The 21586-nt window shown below is 38.3% G+C and overlaps 1 protein-coding gene and 1 non-coding gene across 6 annotated transcripts in view; both read left to right on the plus strand.

Moving 5' to 3' along the window:
- TAFA1 (TAFA chemokine like family member 1) overlaps nt 1-21586 on the plus strand; it is a 666172-nt gene that overhangs the window by 285185 nt on the left and 359401 nt on the right. The window lies entirely within an intron of this gene.
- LOC111559629 lies at nt 17537-17639 on the plus strand. Its single transcript, XR_002740754.1, has one exon. It is a non-coding gene; the product is annotated as a U6 spliceosomal RNA (small nuclear RNA).

Here is a 21586-nt window from a genome sequence, read left to right on the forward strand (position 1 = left end):
GAAAAATACAGTTTGTTTATTTTGAAATACTTTTGAGTCCTTTGGGACCCTTTATCCAATCAATAGAAAGGACAAAGAAAGCCTATGGTCTCATCTCCCAGGTTTTATGTTTCCTATTAATTTAACCAAGATAATAAAAAAAATCCTATGTGCTGTCTTTAGTCATTTCCAAATAGGGCTGGCATGGCATCTTTAGCTTATCTCTGAATACCTCTGACTGCAAATTTCATTTTAGAACTGTCTTGAGCATCCGCCACTGCTAGGCGGATAGCCACATAATACCTTCGGTTTCCTTACCAACAGACAACCTCCTTGGTTTGAAAGTAGTGTGCTACAGTCATGAAAAACTGTCTCGTCTTTTTTGGCCCAAGAAGAGCCACTGTGAGCGCTGGGCGGGTTTCACATTGGGTCTCTTCACTGTGAAATCAGAGCCATTATCTCCACCTTGCACTTAACAAGTTCCAGAGATCAATCAATACCTTTCAGTAAGAATCAGCTGAAATTAAAATCCATGAAGAGGCTTCCCCCAATCCCTTTACAAAATCTACCTTGAAGAGCAACCTGAATATCGAAATCCCAGACAAACAGCTTTGCTGGATCTTTATCCTCCTGACAGCCCAAGATTGATAGGAAATAGGCTTCAGATTTCAGCACATCTTTTAGGCTGGCATGTGTCTGCCTGAAGTTGCTCTGCAGCATTGTCTGTTCAGAAGTGCCTGCCTACTCTACTGCGGGGTCCAAGTGGAGGTTCTCCCGGCATTCCTTGGGAATCGTCCTTTTTTTAAAAAAAATCTTTTTAATGTTTATTTATTTTTGAGACAGAGAGAGACAGAGCATGAACAGGGGAGGGGCAGAGAGAGGGAGACACAGAACCTGAAGCAGGCTCCAGGCTCCGAGCTGAGCCCAACTCGGGGCTCAAACTCACGGACTGTGAGATCATGACCTGAGCCGAAGTCAGATGCTTAACCAACTGAGCCACCCAGGCGCCCCTCCCCTTTTCAGTAACTGTGCTGTCCTTGAACGTGTAACATGTACAGTAGAGTGGCATGGCGTCTTGTGCTGGGGTTGATTTCAGATTCAACTTGTAACGTGTAAATCGTATAAATAGCTCATAAAAATGATGCGAATGTGTCTTCAGTGAATCTTGATGACAGAGGTATTAGATACATTGTGGCCCTATTTAATGCCACAATGGAGATGGGTGTGAGGGCTCATAAATCAAAAAGGCCCGCCCAGCCGAGTTGTTAGGGTTAGTGAAGTTTGTTTTCTCTTTGTTCCATTCCGTATAAGATGAAGTCTTTGGCTTGGATATAAAAACTAGAGCATTGAACCCTGGAATGCTACTCTGAGATGAGATGGCCTCAATGTGAGAGGACGTCCCGAATTTGCAATCAAATTATTTTTTCCCATTTTCTCTTTCATTTGCACACTTATCTTTTTTTTTTTTTTTTGCAAAATAAATACTGTGATTTCATATAATTTAAATAAATGTATGCTGAACCTTCATGTGTTTTGTAGCAGGTCAGGGCATTTTGCATGTAGAGAGGCAAGGAGAGAATCCTGCAGCTGGAACTGGGAATACCTGCATCCTTTAGAAGTCAGCCAAGCCGGGTGGTGACAGAAGGGAGAAATTCCAAGGCCCAGGAAAGAGAGTGGGTTTTGTTGTTGTTGTTCAATCACCTAGTCATTCAACACGCAATTGCTGAGTGCCTCCGCTATGACTAGCCCTGATCTAGAGGCAACAGACACCTCACATTACTTTTGATTGATAAAATACCTCAAGATTACTACCATTAACTTTGTTTTCCTAACTTCAGTACTGAAGGTTCCTCTGCTCTTGTCTGCCTGTGTTTCTTGGTGAACTAGATCAGTCTTTTCACATCAGGACTATAATTTTTCCCACCTGAATCAGTAAAAGCTAAGTTTATTTTCTTCTTCCCCTATGGCTCAAAAGTGTGGACTCTATCAGTATTCTGACTATTAAATTACTTCATTTAAGTATATTCTGGTCATTCTCTGGAAGTCCCATTAACTGTGTTTGTACCTATCCGACATAGCGAAATTCTGAAAACACGCCAAGAGGAATATTTTGAGCCCAGGCGAGAATCAAAAAAAGGAAATATAATATACTCTTGCCTGAATGATTATGTTATCTGGAAAACCTAAAGTGCTTTATAGTGAGCTCTGTGTCCAGACTCAGAATGAGGAATGACAAAATTTTTAGATAAATTGGTTTGTAAAATATTTATGTGCACTTTAGTGGCACAGACAGGAGGTAATCTGTTTTGTATTGAATCAGCTTGGGACAGAAAAAAAAAAAAGTACAATGTTAATGAGATTTTTTAAAGCCACTTTTAAATTCATGTTGGCAAAAGACAAATAGTCAAGACTTTTAATTTCTATAAACTTAACGGCTGGAGAACAAATAAAGCTTTATTAACTTAAATAAAAGTAGCTTTTCTTTCAAGGGCATAGCAATTTATTTTTCTTTCTGTGTAATCTTCTGAAGGACTGCTCTCGTCTATGTATTGATCAGCCTTTTCCAGTGCATTTAGCTGGATTTTAAGTATTGTTGGTTGGGGAGGAAAAAAAAATGCATAGCCTGACTGCAGGTTGATAGAGTGGGCAAACATGTGATGTGGGAGTTAACTGATAAGCATCTTTATACATGACTCTTGCTGTACAACCTTGGGTAGATGACGAAGGGACCCACTTTCTTAATTACTAAAGTCACAATGTGAACAAAATGGGTTGCAAGTGAATTCTACCATCACTTCTGTCGCTTTCATTATGACAGACGTCACTAATTCATCCCTGCACCTTCTTTCTCCAGGAAGCCAATCTCAAAATTGTCCTCAATTCAGTATTCTGAACAGCTCATCTCAAGAATTAGTAGCTGCTGTATAAATTTAAATGATTTGCCAATAAACAAGTAGATGATCTGTGGGTTCTATGATGCTGTGTAGAATCATAATTTTTTTTTCCTATGTATCTTCTGTAGTTTGACATTCTGGTAATAAACCTACATTTTACAGCCTGCACATGTTAAGATATGGATAGAACCCGGAAGAGTGAATAGTTACTCGTGGTTATTTGAGGGACAATAAAATTGGCATGAAAGTTTTAACTTTGCCTTGTCCTAAAAATAAATCTGGGAGATGGGGGTGATAGAGCAGTTATAATTGTTAAAATACATTTAACATTGGTCACTGTCAAAGTAAGAATCCTACATGCAGCTCTAATTAAAAACTATGCACTCTGTTTGAAACCCTGCACACAATAGAGAACATTGTCTAATGTTCAAAAGATTGTGGAGACAAAGAAATCAATCCCCAGGTATATTAGTGTCTTGGTATAATGGTTTTTATTGTATAAACCGTACTTTGAGATAAATATTTGTGTTTGTATTAGCAAAGAAAACAACTTGTAATCTTTATAGATCTGGTCCCAGTTTTTTGGGGACCAAAAATGGGGAGTGGGTAGGTGTGTGTGGGGGAGTGGAAATCCCTTAATATCTTACAATGGAAAACTTCAAGCAGCTGCTGACATATCAAAAGATGCCCCTAGAACTTCCCGAATTCACCGTTATGACCCGGAGGTGAAAGGCACAACCTCCACGTTTAAGGAATCAATAAAATGTTATTTTAGTGCAAAAGCTTGAACTGTACTCTAATGTCAACACTATTACCTGAGTATTGTATGTGTCTCATCCCCGTTGGATGCTCTTCTATACTGGTGATCTAAGTGAAAGAGCCTATTTGTGTACTGAAGAGGAGAAAATTCTCTTCGCTTGGCATGGTTCTTCCCCCAAGGCTCTTGAGGAACATGCTTGCTCATTTTCTTGTTCCCCTCATTGTTCAGTGCCTGTCTTCGAGGATTGTCAGGAGAATTCAGGAATTCTAGCAGAATACCTGGCAACAGTAAGTGCTCAGGAAGTGACACCTGTTATCTTTGTTGGTGATAGTGTCGTTTCCATCTTTTTTTGTGTGTTTTAAATAGAACCTCTATGATGAATATTAGAGGAGTACTTAAATTTAGCTCAATTGAGATTTAATGGCTTCCTTTGGCCCCTGGATCTACCATTTTCTCTAGCCTAGATTGATACCACTTACTAGACAAAATCTGTGATCTTGAGAAACTTATTTAACTCACTGTCTTCAGATGTGAAATGGAATGTGATGGTAGAAGCTACTTGTAAAGTCTTGGGAAGAGTTAGATGATGTGGTCAAGTGTCTCAGCATAAAGTACATGCTCAATTAGTATTTATTATTACATATCTCCCTTTTATTAGATGAGAAAATTAAGACTGTTGGTAGTTTCCTAGTTGTCAACAAATTTTCATTCCAACCACACTCACTCTTGCCCTTGTAGTTTCTGTTTTCATACTTGCTTGCTTTTGTTGGTTTCTCTGATAACTCTACGGGAGAGACCCTCCACTCACAACCTATTTGTATATATTACTTTTTCACCTACTTTAAAAAAAGTTTTTCTTTCCTAATTGTTGTGTATGTCTTAACTAGTTTACAAAATAGCAAAATTTCTTGGGCGCCTGGGGGACTCAGTTGATTAAACCTCCAGCTCTTGATTTCAGCTCAGGTCATGAACTCACAGTTCATGAGTTTGAGCCCCATGTCAGGGTCTGTACTTGTGGAGGCTGCTTGGGATTTTCTCTCTGCCTTTCTCTCTCTCTCTCTCTCTCTCTCTCTGCCATCCCCCAGCTCTCTCTCTCTCTCTCTCTCTCTGTCTCTCTGTCTCTCTCAAAATAAATAGAAAATTTTTTAAGAATTCCAAAATTTCTATAAAAGAGAAAACAGACCTTACCCGTAGGCTGTGTTCAACTTCTAGAGCCTAGCATAGAGATACCCTCCGGGAAAATATATTTTATTTAATTAATACCTCAGAGCCCTTCTACAAACACATAGCCACAAAATCAAAACCACACAGAGGAATAGAACTGTGGTTCTCAACATCAGCATTCTTAACAATCTTCTATTAGATTTCATATCAATGCAAATTCTCATCATTCTTCCTGATTAACTGGGCCTACAGTGAAATCCTGGTAACTTTAACAACTGCCCTAGAATTAGGAAGTCAAATCCAGTAGCCACTAGCCATACACTTGGTTGGTGTTAGTCTATTCAGGCTCCTATGCCAAAGTACTAGACTCCCAAAATACCAGACAGTTCTGAAGTCTCAGAGCACACATGTGGTCAGGTGAGGACCTTCTTCAGGGTCACAGACTTCGTGTGGCTTCACATAGCAGAAGGGAGCTAGGGAATCTCTCTGGAGCCTCTGTTATAAGACACTAATCCTAATTCCTAGGGCTCTACCCTCATGACTACCCTAGGGCACCTTTCAAAGACCCCACCTCCTGCTGACATCATCTTTGGATAAACCAACAGACCATAGCATGGTTATTTAAATATTTAAATTAATTAAAATGAAATAAAAATTAAAATCCGATTCTTCATACTAGGGAAATCTCAAGCATTGAACAGCCGGCCACATGTGGCTAGTGACCTACGTAAATATTTTCATCAGTAAAAAGTTTATTGGAAAGTTCTGCCCAATACTATTTTGATGAACAGGATCCTTCAATAATACATTAAGAAATGTAGGAATAAATGTAGAGCCATGAAAATTTTGTGCTTGTTGACTTCAACTTGAAAAACTATATTTGTATCTTAATAATAGTGGTAAGCATAGCAGCTCCGCAGGTACAACAGCAGAACAAATATTGCAGCTACCATTTTATTGGGTCCATTTTTGGTGCTCTCTGTCAGGTGCATTATATATATTATCTCCTTCAAATCTCAGAGTTCATATAAGTTGATAATATTCCTATTTCATAGGAACTGAAGAAATAAATTGCAGAAAACCTTTCAACTAGCAGGTAGAGACTCAGCTTGAAGCCTGGATCTGATTCTAAGACCAAGACCTACTCTCTCCACTTCATCAGAAGGTTCTACCTATACACGTTAAACTGGTTTTAAAGTCTAAAATTGATGCTGTACTTGGAATGTGTTAATTATTCTGGAAAAAGTATGCTAAAGGCTGAGTCAACCTTACGACCCTTGAGGTGAGGCTAAAAACGCTTGATTTCATTCATCTCCCCCAACCTAGGTTAAGTATCTCATTTCTGTATTCCCATAGTCCTCTCTACTTACTTCTATCTTGCACAATTGACTCCGGGCTGAAATCACTTGCTGTGCTGACTGTACTTCCCTTGTAAATGTTGATGTTCTTGAGGATAGAAGCTGGATCTTGATCCTCCGGGTATTCCTGTTCCTAGTATAGGGTGGATGCTAAAAAAATTTCTGATAGATGAGCTAATTAAAGAGGCTTAATTCTTGCCAATAAACTGGAAGATCTACTAGAAAGATGGGAATGACCATGTAAGCAGTGTCTAAATCTGCCAGGGACTGTACTAAAGAACATCCTTCTGGAACAATTTAGGCATACAGAGACTGAATGCAATCTGGAGTTTCATAGCTCAAACTCTTAGATCTATAAACTGTATAATCCCTTTTGAATCTCCTGACCTTATCTCCCAATCTTGCATTTATGCAAAAATCTCCTTTCTGCTGACCGCTAGTGAAATGCTTTAGCTGGGTTGCTGATCGTTCTTCTTTTTTATTCTATAACAGATATGCTAATCTCAGGAACGATGCATTTCAGGTCTAGCATCATTAAATTAGTATCCCATTGCCTCGCTGCAATTTACTGCTGAGTCAGCATTTCCAGTACAATCTCTATTTTCCCGGGTTTCTAATTTGGCCATAAAAATTCACTCGGAGTAGAAGCTTGTCATAGGAAGTCCTGCTTCTGAATGGCATTTTTTTTCAAACAGAATCTTAAAATACATCGTTTAATGTAGGTGAACTATTGCAGAGTTTATAGATATTCAAGTGGAATTCTGGAAAGGGCCTTCAAGGCATTGTAACTTGTTCCTCGAAATGTTGACACTTCATCATGGACGTGTCATCAGGCAAGGTTTGAATAGATCCCTTTGTCCTGCCTTGGGTAATTGCCCTGGGTATATCGTGTAGAACATTTCCAGTTTTTGTGAACTCGATCAATTCTCCTTTTTGCAGAATTTCTTCTTTTTCATTACATTGTTTCCCCTTTCCATTTGTTTTTGTTCTTAGTTTTTCACCTCATGATCTCATCTACCACATCCATTATTTTTGCAGTGTGTGTGTGTGTGTGTGTGTGTGTGTGTGTGTGAGAGAGAGATTGTGGTGTAAGAAGTGTCTACATAGGGAAATTGATATCAGTGCTTATGGTTGGCTCTCAAATGTTCACGTAGAATGATCCACTTTGCAGATGGTCTATATTTCTCCTCTGATTTTACTTTTCCCACCCATCTGAAATAAAACAGATTAACTCCTCTCCCCCCACTCCAATGCACCGTTAATGATTGTAAAGGCCTTTGTAGATTCTCTGAGGTATATCATTTGGGGAATGTATTGTGTTCTCCAGACTCGATAAAATCTCTTTGAAAGTCGTTGATTTAAATGCTGTTCTACCTATGCCACTATTTTGAAGTGTATGGGTCCCTTTTCTTCCATTCTATGGATAAGTGAAGAGTAGTTGGTCATACATGAACTCTTTGTACAGTTGTCCATAATGGGTAGTGAAAAGGATTAAGTTCAGGCCACAGTGCAGCAGCCTAAAAGAGAATTTGAACATAGATGAATTCCCAGAAGCTTTGCTATCTTGTGCATGGAGAACCATCACCTGTTGGAATTTTAGAATTTCACCTTCTCCCTGATGAGTGACTCTGAATCAACCAACAATGCTAACGGTGGAAAACATTGGTAAATTTGCAGCAACCTCCCTGGCATAAAGTGGGAACCCCCAACACCCTTTCTGCTATTAGCAAAACTGCCTAATCAGCAACAGTGAGACTCCCACTCCAAGCAGATTCTCTCCACTCCAAGCCTGTCTAAAGTCTTACGTTTAGAACAAGACTTTTTAGGGCAACACTTTGATCTTAAGCTGTCTCAGAATAAATAATTGTACAATTAGGCCAACTAAGCTTTTGAATATAAAGTGCATGGATGTAGTTAAAAAGATAAGCTTAGACTGTTTTATTTATTCAGGAGCATCTGTTCCATGCCAGGTACATGGCTCTGGTCTAAAGATGCAAAAAGTAAAGAAGATGTGTCCTCTACCCTCAAATTGCCTGCAATCTGTTATGCAAAACAGATTCCTGACTGGTACCCTATAGTGCATTTTAGAATGAAAATAAGGTCTGTTTATTCAGCAAATATTCATTAAGTGTTATCTATGTTCAGGGCACTATTCTAGACTGTGGGAGTAGACTGATGAACTAAATGGGCAATACCTTGCCCTCCCATCTCCCAGGAAAGAAGAATGCACCAGTAGTCACCGTGTGTGTGTGTGTGCGCGCGCACGCGCACTCACGCGTGTTCGGGAGTGGGATGTGTGTGGCTAGTGACTTGGTTTTGCCCACTGCTATATCCCCTCCATCTAGTACAGTACCTGGTGCATAGTATATACTCAGTAAATATTTGGGAACTTGAATAAAAATAATCATGAGTCAAACAAGGTCACAGGTGCCTCAAAAGGAGAAACCCTCGCATGGCAAAGTGATCATCAGGGACGAAGGAAGGACTAGTTCCTTCTGTCTGCATCAGCTTGAGAAGTCCAGCCTGACCTTGAGTTGTTTGGAGGAGATGGAAGAGTGGAGAGAAGCGAAGCAGCAATGTCAGACAAGGGAGAGAAAAGCTCAAACAAGTGTAGATGTGAAAGACCATAAGGCATTCCAGAAATTCACTGCAACCCAAGCTCAGAGACTGGACAGGTGGTTTGGAACTCGACCGTGAAAGTCTTACTTGCCAGGGACAAGGTTTTGCTCTCCTATGGATTAGTGACACCTGAAAATGTTTAAGCAGACTACTCTGCATCCCATCTGCATTTCTGAGTTTCTCCTTTCCTGAGCCACCTCTACCACCATCTTGGGTAGTGTTTTGTCCTTCCTGTTAGTACATTTTCTTCCTCATCTGTCAGTCACCTAGACGGCTTACCATTCCTTTGAAATTTCGTCAGATCTGTCCTTTATGGTGAACAGAGTTGGATCCTGTGTCTCCTTACTTAGAAAGTCACTAAACAACTTGGCATCTTGAAACCTCTCGCAAGGAAGAGCCACCTTCCTGGAGCAGCTAACAGGATGCGTTGCAGAGTGGGTGAGAGACCAACAGTGCAATCGGTAACATAAAGAACACTAGCAGAATCTGCCTTCTCGCATTAAAAATTAACAATTTGCAATCTACAGCAAAGCCTGCCACACTCCTCCCTTGTGAAGCTCATAACGGGAGAAAGCACCCTCCCCAGAGGATAAGAAGGGAACATTTTTATACAGAGGTGCCAATTTAATCATCAGAGGAAAGTTCTGTGTATCAAAGGGAGGGCAGAACTCTCAGGAAGAGGCTGGTGGTTTAATAGCCCATTTGTGAGTCCTGAAATCCCGTTATAGGCTTGTATAAAGGCCAGAGGAAGTACATCCGCCTCGAAGCCTTGCGCAGAGTAGACATGCAGTAAATATCTTCTGAATGATAAATAAGACCAAGGATGTAAACTAGCCACCTCTGGCAGATGCCTCAGCAGTAAGAATATTCTTAATATCATTTGCAGAAGCTTTACAGTTTATAAAGGCTTTCATTAACCCTGTCTTTTTTATCTTCACTACTACCGAGCGTGAGAGGAGAATTTTCACCATGATTCACAGGGGTCTTAGGAATGGGAAGGGAACTAGTCAAGGTCACGTGGCTGCTTAGTGCTGTGGTTGGGACATATACTCACATCTACCGAATCATAATGTAGGATGTTCCTTCTATGCTCAAAGAGGGTAAGTTCCATACAGTAATGCTCTCATTCTTTAGGTGTGGTCTTAGGCGACTGCTTCAAAATCAGCTAGTAGGAGTCAAAATGCAAACTGGAGGCCTTCACCCAATCAAACTCTCTTGAAGTAGGATCCCGGGGGGAATCTCTATTATTAACGGCAGTGCTTCAGAATTCTCACCATTGTTGTCGATTTATTGGTCCTAACAAACTTCTTTCTTTTTTTTTTTCTCTAATTTTATGTCTTTGCAAATACAAGACAAATTTGATTTGTTAAGTTCACTCTGAATCACTACACCTTGTTTTAGGTTGTATTCCTCCCAGCCTGGTGGCATTGGGTGTAACTAAAGATTCTTAAATCTCAAAATTTGATGAATTAGGGTGTGCCTATCAACTCACTTAATGTTGTTAGAGCAAATCATTCCCTGAAGTTCCCAGCATGTTCAGCACGTAATGTAGTCAACCACATAGTCATTCTCTGTTGTATATTAATATATTTGCCAACTTTGGAGCAAATAGTTAAAAAGTGTACAACTTTGTATTTCTGGAAAGACTCCATCCTTAATCGCCATCACCCATTTAACCCATCTCCCCACTCACCTCCCCTCTGGTAACCATCAGTTTGTTCTCTATAGTTAAAAGTCTGTTACTTAGGAGGTGCCTGGGGTGTTCAATCACTTGGCTGTCCAACTCTTGATTTCGGCTCAGGTCACGATCTCAAGGTTTGTGAGTTGAAGCCCCATGTCAGGCTCTGATGTAGTCTTTTGATGTAGTCCCAATAGTTTATTTTTGCTTTTATTTCCCTTGCCTGAGGAGACCTATCCAGAAAAAAAGTTGCTTGTGCTGCCTTCTAGGATTTTTATGGTTTCAGGTCTCTCACTGAGGTCTTTAATTCATCTAGAGTTTATTTTTGTGTATGGTGAATGTGGTCAGCTTTCATTCTTTTGCATATAGCTGCCCAGTTTTCCCAGCACCATTTGTTGAAGAGACTGTCTTTATCCCATTGCATATTCTTTACTCCTTTGTTGAAAGTTAAGTGACCATATAATGGTGGGTTTATTTCTAGGCTTTCTATTCTGTTTCGTTGATCTCCGTGTCTATTGTTATGCCGGTACTATACTGTTTTAATCACGACAGCTTTGGAATATAACTTGAAGTCTGGAATTGTGATACGTCCAGCTTTGCTTTTCTCTTTCAAGATTGCTTTGGCTACTTGGAGTCTTGTGTGTTTCCATACAAAGTTTATGATTGTTTGTTCTAGTTCTGTGAAAAACGCTGTTGGTATTTTGATAGCGATTGAATTGAATCGGTTGGTTGCTTTCGGTAGTATAGATATTTTAACAAGATTTGTTCTTCCAATCCATGAGGGTGACATGTCTTCAAATTTATTTGTGTCATCTTAAGTTTCTGTCACCAGTGTTTTATAGTCTTTCACCTCTTTGGTTAAGTTTATTCCTAGGGATCTGGTAATTTTTGGCTCCGTTGCAAATGGGATTGTTTCCTTAATTTCTCCTTCTGCTGCTTCATCAGTATATAGAAATGCAACAGATTTCTGCACAGAGATTTTATATCTTGTGACTTTACTGAATTTATGTATCAGTTTTAGTTGGATGGGGTATTTCAGGTTTTCTGCAAAATGTATCCTGTCATCTGCAAAATGGTCTAAGTGTTACTTTTTCCTTACCAGTTTGGATGAGTTTTGTTTTTGTTGTCTAATTGCTGTGGCTAGGACTGAGGGTGGTATGTTGAATAAAAGTGGTGAGAGTAGACATTTTTGTCTGGTTGCTGACTTTAGGGGAAAAGCTCTCCGTTTTTGATGTTTGCTGTGGTTTTTTCATACATGGCCTTTATTATGTGGAATTATGTTCACTCTAAGCTGACTTTGTTGAGGGTTTTTATCATGAACGGATTGTATGCTTTGTCAAATGCTTTTTCTGTGTCTATTGAAATGATCTTATGGGTTTTATCCTTTCTCTTATTTATGTCATGTATCATGTTAATTGATTTGTGAATATTGAACCACACTTGTACCCCAGGAATAAATCCCACTTGATTGTAGTGAGTGATTTTTTTAATGTATTATGGAATTCAGCTTGCTAGTATTTTGTTAAGTATTTTCGCATCTATGTTCATCAGGGATATTGTTTGTAGTTCTCTCTCTGTCTCTCTCTCTCTTTTTTTTTTGTGGCGTATTTATCTGGTTTTGGTATCAGGGTAATGTTGGCTTCATAGAATGAATTTGGAACTTTTCCTTCCTTTTCTGTTCCTTGGAACATTTTGAGAAGAATAGGTATTAACTCTTCTTTAAATGTTTGGTGGAATTTGTCTGTGAAGCCATCTGGTCCTGGAGTTTTGTTTCTTGGGAGGTTTTTGATTTCTGATCCAATTTCTTTGCTAGTTGTCCATCTATTCACATGGTTTTCATTGGTTGTACATGACATCAGGGTAATTTCTATTCCAGGATAGGAATTAAATTCAGAAGACACTGGTTTTTCTTCAAATCCTACTGGCAGTTTATAATTGTGGCCAATAAATTCTGGTATCAAGGGCTTAGCTAAAAATTATTTATGATATTTGAAGTTATTTTACCTACCATGAGCTTGAAAATCTTTTTATAAAAACTTAGTTCAAGTAATCTAAATCTGCTGCTTAAGCCATTCAAGTAAGCGTACTTGGAGAGCCTGGGTGGCTCAGTCAGTTAAGTGTCTGACTCTTGGTTTGGGATCAGGTCCTCATTGCCCCATGTGGGGCTCTGTGCTGACAGCATGGAGCCTGCTTGGGGTCCTTTCTCTCCTTCTCTCTGTCCTTCCCTGGGTTTCATGCATACACAAGCTTTCTTTGTCTTTCTCAAAATAAATACATTTAAAACAACATCAACAAAAAACACAAACAAGCATATATATACATATGCATATATATGCATATATATATTAAATAATATATAAAGTCTGTACCTTAATTCTCAGAGTATACAGTCTTTATTTCATTTATAACATATCACTTATTTGCAGTAGTATTGGTACTGGAATACCTACCTTTTTCTCTGCATTAGATCTGTACTTCATTTTTTTTAATGTTTTTGTTTTTGTTTTTGTTTTTTGTTTTTTTGGGAGAGAGAGATTATGGGTGGTGGAAGGGCAGAGAGAGAGAGGGAGACACAGAATCCAAAGCAGGCTCCAGGCTCTGAGCTGTCAGCACGGAGCCTGATGTGGTACTCGAACTCACAGACCATGAGATCATGACCTGAGCCAAAGTCAGATGCTCAACCGACTGAGCCACCCAGGCGCCCCAGATCTGTACTTCCTTTTTAACATCTTATATCTTGCACAAAGTCTTAAGCAAAACAGGTGTTACAACACTGGGCCTCTATCGTGTCCTGAAATGATTCATGTCTCCAAGAATTGGTGCCCTTCTCCTGTTGAATCAGAGTTGACATTGAGTGACCAACAGAATATACCAAATGTAGTGATGTGTGACTTCCAAACCTTGGTCATAAAAGGCACCGGAGCTTCTTCTTTTCTTGGATCATTCACTCTAGGGGATACCAACTCTCATGTCATGATGAGTCTCAAACAACCTTTTGCCCATGTGGAGTGGAACCGAGGCTGCTGAATAAAAACCCAACACAAAGCTACTAGCCTTGTAGTTGAATCACCTTGGAAGTGAGTCTTTTTGACACCGCCATTACCTGACTGCAACAAAACAGAATCCAAGCTGGAATCACCCAACCAAGCAGTCCCAATTTGCTTTACCACAGAAACCACAGACCAATAGTTGCTTGATCACATAGCAACTGAACATCTGTTTAATGGATAGGACTTTTATGGCTAATGGATGATCATCATTGCTTTAAGCCAATAACTTTTGGGTAATTTGTTACTCAACAATAGAAAATAAATACACAGTTTTATGACGAGAGACAAGAGCATGATGTGAAAGATTCAGGTTATTGGATGCATGCCAACTGCCATAATGATCATAATCTATATCTCATTCTGTTGGTTTATATGAAGATTTTAAGAGAAAAATTAATTTTTAACTAGGTTTTAGAAGAATAGATTATGGTGGTGAGGTAGAGAAAACAACTCCTACTTGTGGTAAATTCTCAAAAGATGAAACCTTCAGTGGTTGGTCAGAAGGTTTGATATCCTGGTAATGAGAAAGGATGCGAGTTGCAGAAAAGGCAAATTGGGAAATTTAAGAAAGACCTGTCAGGAAGCCCTTCCAAAATGGTGGAATAAGTCCCTGTAAAAATCTGCTCTCTGTAAAAGCAATAACAATTGCAAACATTCTCTAAATCAGCTTGTGTAGGAATTTGGAAGTAAAGGCTTCTAATAATTAATGTAGCACTTATTCAAAGGATGCAGCTGAATGTCAGTAAGAAAAGCAAGCTTTGTGACATCTTAAGTTTTCTTATTCTCGTTTCCCTGTCCAGGCAAGGTAGTAGCTGTGGAAACCGATAACCTCGCAACCATGCTACTTGTCAAAACCAACAGTTTGTGAGGCGCTGGGTAGGGCAAAACAGTTTGGGTTCTCTCAACAGCCCGATCCCTGGAGTATTTTCACTATTTTTCTTATCCAGTAGCTCCTTGAAAAAAAACCAATTCTTAGGGCTTTCTTTTATGTAGTCTGATGCAGATTTGTCTGTGCAAACAGCCTATCCCGAGTGTTAAAACCGTCAGCTGCAGTGATTTAATCCTGAGGCAGGGATACAAGTGCTGACCAAAAAAATTAAAAGGAAGAACTGAGAAATAAGATGCCCATAGGAACATTTTAAATGCTCCAGCATACTTTAAATATTCGAATAAAAGCCCAGAAGTAACACACATGTTCAGGGCTGTGCCCATGTCAGAAATAAACTGAGAAGGTCCTGAACTGTGTTTTATCTGTGGGTCATATTGAGACTCAGTCCAGGGCAAAAGTGGAAAGCTAATTCAGAGTTGTAAAATGCCAGAACACTGGAGCCATGTCCTAAAACATACAGATACTCAGCAAAGACTGGGATACCTACTGGTTCCAGGTATTTAAGGAAATCTCTAACCATTCACTAGCTAACAATTAAGTTCCTCAAGCAGGGATGTGAGTGGCCACATGGACACACAATTCAGACATTACACAATTAGTCCGGAAAATTCACTGAACCATCACCAGTAACAATAGCAAATGTTGTGGAGGTGTGGGAGGCACCGTAAAGCCTCCTCCCCAAAGACGTAGAAGTTCTCATGGTCAGGAGATAGGAATCTGTTCTGTTACCTGAAAAGGAGGAGTTAAATTAGCCAACAGCTGGCTTGGAAGAGATTATCCCGGATTATCTAGTTTCCAATTTAAAGGCTCTTTGAATGTGGAAGAGAGAGGAAGAAGACTTCTCCTAGGGATAAAATGTGGCAAAGATTCAAAGAGCTGCTAATGAGTTGGAAGAAGTGATAGGGCCACCAGTAAAAGAATGCAGGCAGTGTCTAGAAACTAGAAAAACCTTAAAAGAAAGAAAACAGATTCAATCACAGAACCTCCGGTAGGAATGTTGTCCCACCAACACTTTGGTTTTAGCCTGTTGAGACTCATTTTGGACTTAGGACCTGCAAAGCTGTAAAATGATAAATTTGCATAGTTTTAAATCACTAAATTTGTGGTAACTTGTTTCAGTGGCAAGAGGAAAGTAATATGGGGTCAGGGAGGACATGCTTTTCAGAATTGCAAGATTATATATTTAAAATGACAGGTTACAAAAAAAGAGGAAAGCATGTCCCATACCCTGGAAGAAAGCCAGTCAATAGAAACTGTCCCAGAGCCAGCACAAATGTCAGACTTCATAAACAAAGACTGTAAGTAAGCTATTAAAAGCATTGAGTGAGGAAAAAAAAAAAGCATTGAGTGAACTACATTAAAAGTGTTTAATAAAAGTTATGTCTAGGGGCGCCTGGGTGGCTCAGTCGGTTGGGCGGCCGACTTCGGCTCAGGTCACGATCTTGCGGTCCGTGAGTTCGAGCCCCGCGTCAGGCTCTGGGCTGATGGCTCAGAGCCTGGAGCCTGCTTCCAATTCTGTGTCTCCCTCTCTCTCTGCCCCTCCCCCGTTCATGCTCTGTCTCTCTCTGTCTCAAAAATGAATAAAACGTTAAAAAAAATTTTTTTTAAAGTTATGTCTAAAGATGAGTGAAAAATTTGAGAAAAATGTCTCACCAAATTGTCAATAAAGAGACATTATAAAAGAAAGAGGCAAATAGAAGTTCTTTGAGTTCTTGACATAATAAATGCCATATATGAAAAACCCACACCAAACATCATCAGAAACTCAGAGCTTTTCCCCTAAAGTCGGCAACAAGACAAGGATGTCTACTCTCACCACTTTTATTCAACATACTACCCTCAGTCCTAGCCACAGCAATTAGACAAGCAAAACAAATAAAAGGCATCCAAATTGGTAAGGAAAAAGTAACACTTAGACCATTTTGCAGATGACAGGATACATTTTGCAGAAAACCTGAAATACCCCATCCAACTAAAACTGATACATAAATTCAGTAAAGTCACAAGATATAAAATCTCTGTGCAGAAATCTGTTGCATTTCTATATACTAATGATGAAGCAGCAGAAGGAGAAATTAAGGAAACAATCCCATTTGCAACGGAGCCAAAAATTACAAGATCCCTGGGAATAAACATTTGATCTGGCAGAAGAGAGAACAAAGAAAATTTGAATATAGATCAAATTAGTCCAAGATTTCTACTATAATCTTCCTTCCTCCCTTCCTTTAAGAATATTCTTTATTTAAGAATAAACCATTCTTAAAAAAGAATGAAGAAAAATGAACAGAACCTCAATCTGTGGGAACCTCATTACATGTACAGATATATAGATAAATGAATTAAGAAAAAGGAGGGAAACAGAAAAAAATAGTGAAAAAATGACATAAATATTTTTTAAATTTGATTAAAAAAACCCTGAATTCCTAACAGGATAAACTCACAGAGATGCACACCTACACTTATGTTCAAGGTGTCAAAATACAAAAATAAATCTTGAAAGCAACAAGGAAAAACAGCTCATCATGCACAAGCCTCCTCAAAAAGATTAACATCACTTTTCATCAGAAATCATGAAGCCTAGAAGGCAGTAGGGATGTACTCCAAGGAAGAAATAGATAATTCAATAATGATAGACTTCAGTCTTCAATACCACCCTGTCAATAATGGATAGAATAACACAGAAATAGAAAGCTTAAAAAATAGATCTAAGAAGTATCTATACGGCACTTCAACCAATAACAGAATGTACATTTTTCTCCCAAGTACATGTGGTACATAGTCCAGGATAAGCCATATATAAGTCCATAAAACCAGCCTTGATAAATGTAAAAGGATAAAAATCATAAGTTTATTCTCCAACCATAAGGTGATCAAATTTGAAATAGCAGGAGGAAATTGGGGAAATCCACAAATAGGTGAAAATTAGACAACATAGTCATAAATAGTCAAGGTGTGAAAGACGAAAACTGCCAACATTACACAATACATTGTGGTAAATAAAAATGAAGATATAAAATACTAAAACTTACGGGATGTTACAAAAGCAGTTGCTTAGAAGGAAATGTATAGCAATGAATACCTATATTGAAAAAGAAGAAAACATTTAAAACTAACAGCCTAATCTTCCACTTAAGAAAGAAGAAAAATAATGCTCACTTTGGCAACGCATATATTAGAACAATGCAGAGAAGATGAGTGTGGCCCTGTGCAGGGATGACGTGCCAATTTGTGATGTGTTCCATATTTCAAAACAAAACAAGAAAAATAAGCACAAGTTAAACTGGAAGAAGGAAAGAAGAAAGGAAGGGAGGGAGGAAGGAAGGGAGAAAGAAGGGAGGGAGGGAGTGAGGAAGGAAGGGAGGGAGGGAAGGAGGAAGGAAGGAAGGAAGGGAAGGAGGAAGGATGGGAGGGAGGGAGTGAGGAAGGAAGAAAGGAAGGGTGGGAGGAAGATTATAGTAGAAAAAAATGAAGCAGATAATAGAAAAACATGGGAGAAAATCAAAACTTTGTTTTTTGAAAACACAACAAGATTGACAAAACTTTACCTAGATTGATCCAGAGAAGGAGAGAAGACTCAAATATCAAATTACTACAATAAGGAGTCAAGAAGGGAATATCACTAATGATATTACAGAAATAAAAATAATGAGAAAATAATCTGAGTAATTGTATGCAAACAAAGTAAACAAATTCCTAGAATGAAGTTTCTAAAACTGAAGAAGGAGAAAATGTGACTATACCTGTAACATGCACACATAATACATTAGTAATCAAATAATTTCCTGCAAAGAAAAGCCCAGGCCAAGATGGTTTCATTGATGATCTATCAAACCTTAAACAATTAACACCAGTGGTTCACAAAGCCTTCTAAAAAAATAAAAGAGAACATAATGCTTCCTAGCTCATTCTGAGTCTGGTAGTATTCTGGTAACAAAATCAGACAAAGCTCAATATCCCTTATGAATATAGACATATCTTCATACAAAATACTTGTAAGTAGAATCCAGGAATATATGGAAAGGATTATACTCCATCGCAAAGTAGAATGTTTCCCTAGAACGCAAAGTTGGTTTAACATATGAAAATCAGTATAATAGACCATATTAATAGACTAATGGAAAACATCACATGACCGTCTCAGTAGATGCAAAAAAAAAAAAATTGACAAAAGCCAATAGCCTTTCCAAAACAAACAAACAAACAAACTAAAAACTAGGAATGTAAAGGAATTTTCTAAACCTAATAAATTAGGTCTGCACAAATCCCACAGCTAATAGCACACTTAACGGTCAAAGAAGAAATGCTTCCTTCTCTAAGATCAGTAACAAAAAAAGGATGTCTGTTCTCACCGCTTCTATTCAACATTGTTTTGGAGGTTCTAGTCAGGGAAATTACAAAAGGAAAGGAAATACATGTATCCAGATCGGGCACATTGGGAAGAAGTTAAACTATCTCTATTTACTGATGCCCATGATCTTGATTTAGAAAATCCAGTAGAGTCCACTAAAAATCTTTTAGAATGAATAAATTATTATTAGAACTAATAAGTGAGTTTGGCAAAATTCTAGAGTACAAGGTCACTATCAAAAAGTCTCTTCTATGGGGGCAGCTGGGTGGCTCAGTTGGTTAAGCACCCAACTTCAGCTCAGGTCATGATCTCATGGTCCGTGGGTTCGAGTCACACATCGGGCTCTGTGCTGACAGTGTGGACCCTGCTTCAGATTCTCTGTCTTCCTCTCTCTCTCTCTGCACCTCCCCTTCTCATGCTCACTCTCTCTCTCAAAAATAAACATAAAAAAAATTAAAGTCTATTGCATATTTATATACTAGTAATGGAGACTCTCAAAATTAAGAAGCAATTAAACTTTTACTAGCAACAAAATAAAATAGGAATAAACTTTAAAAAAGTGCAAGACGTATACACTGTAAATTATAAAACATGGCTTAAAAAATTAAATGTCACAGTTAATTTAAAAGATCATATGGTCATGATTGAGTTAACGTTAAGACAAAAATTTGATCCACAGAGTCAATGTAATCTCTGTCAAAATTCCAATTACTTTTTTACATTTTGAAAAGCTGATCTTAAAATTCATATAGAAATGCAAAGAACCTAGAATAGTCAAAACAGGATCATGTGTTTCTGCCATGAGGATGGAAATTATTATTATATATATAACAGAATTTTCATCCTTATGCTATATATATTTTATATATATCCTGTGTGTATGCAATAGTAATGAGAATCCAGAAATAACTCTTACATTACAGTTAACTGATTGTGACAGAGATGCCAACCAAGTTCAGTGGGGGAAACAACTGTCTATTCAACATCTAGATAAGTTAATGCAAAAGAATGAAGTTGGACCCCTACCTCACGCCATATGAAAAGATACTTTATATTGGATTACAGAACTAAATGTAATAGCTAAAACTATAAAACAGTGTGAAGAAAATGGGAGTAAATCTTTGTGACCTTGTATCAGGCAGTAGGTTAGTAGCTAGGACACAGAAAGAACAAGCAATGAAAGAAGAAATGTTGAGTTCAATTTTATCAACTATTACTTACCCTTATGAATAAACTTGTATTTCAAGGACACCATCAAGAAGTGAAAATACAAATCCAGGGGCGCCTGGGTGGCTCAGTCAGTTAAGCATCTGACTTAGGCTCAGGTCATGATCTCGCGGTTCGTGAATTCGAGCCCCGCGTCGGGCTCTGTGCTGACAGCTCAGAGCCTGGATCCTGCTTTGGATTCTGTGTCTCCCTCTCTCTCTGCCTCTCCCCTGCTCACACTCTGTCTCTCTCTGTCTTGCAAAAATAAATAAAATGTTTAAAAAAAAAAAGAAAATACAGATCCAGAATGGATGAAAGTATTTTCAGATTACATACTTGATAAATGTATAGTGTCTAGAATATATAAAAAACCCTTTTGGGGCGCCTGGGTGGCGCAGTCGGTTAAGCGTCCGACTTCAGCCAGGTCACGATCTCGCGGTCCGTGAGTTTGAGCCCCGCGTCGGGCTCTGGGCTGATGGCTCAGAGCCTGGAGCCTGTTTCCGATTCTGTGTCTCCCTTTCTCTCTGCCCCTCCCCCATTCATGCTCTGTCTCTCTCTGTCCCAAAAAAAAAAAAAAAAAAAAAAAGTTGAAAAAAAAAACCCCTTTTAACTCAACAATTAAAAAAAGTTTTAAAGTGGGCAAAGAATTTGAATAAACATTTCTCCAAAGAAGACTTACACATGGCAAATAAGCACATAAAAATATGTTCAAAATAATGAGTAATTCAGGAAATAGAAATAATTACAATGAAATACAATTTCACACCTATTAAGATGATTAAAATAAAAATGATAAAAACAAGAATTAGAAAGGATATGGGGAAACGGGAAGCCTCATACACCTAGGCATTGCTGATTGGATTGTAAAATGGTACAGCCACTTAGGACAATAGTTGGGCAATTTTTTGGAAAAAAATTACTGTTACTGAAGTATAATGACATGTAGTAACGTATTTCACCTGTACATCAAAATAGTTTGATAATTTTATATAGTATGAAATGATCACCAAAATAACTCCAGTTACCATCTATCACCGTACAAAATTCTGATAATATCACTGACTGTATTCCCTATGTTGTACACATCCCCATGACTTAATTATTTTATAACTGTAAGTTTGCACCTCTCTATTCTCTTCACTTATTTTGCCACCTTCCCTATCCCTCCCCACCCTGGTCACCAGGTTTGTATCTTATATCTATTAGTCTATTTCTGTTTTGTTTATTATTGTTTCTTAGGTTCCACATATAAGGTAAATCATATGGTATTATTTTTGTCTGACTTACTTCACCTAGGAAAGTGCTCTCGAGGTTCATCCATGTTATTGCAAATGGCAACATTACATTTTTTATGGCTGAATAATATTCCCTTGCATATATGTATCCCATATCTTCTTTATCCATTAATTTAGCAATGTACACTTAGGTTGTTTGCATATCTTGGCTATTATAAATAGTTCTGTAATGAACACAGTGGTGTATATATCTCTTGAGATAGATTTTTTTTTGTCTTCTTTGGATTAAAAAAACCATAATCGGAATTGGTAAATCATATTGTAGTTCTGTTTTTAATTTTTTGAAGAATCTTATTTTTCTCCATAGTGCCTGCACCTATTAAACATTCCTACCCAAGGGTGGATG

This window comes from Felis catus, chromosome A2 (assembly GCF_018350175.1).
Source record: "Felis catus isolate Fca126 chromosome A2, F.catus_Fca126_mat1.0, whole genome shotgun sequence".
NCBI classification, from domain to species: domain Eukaryota; kingdom Metazoa; phylum Chordata; class Mammalia; order Carnivora; family Felidae; genus Felis; species Felis catus.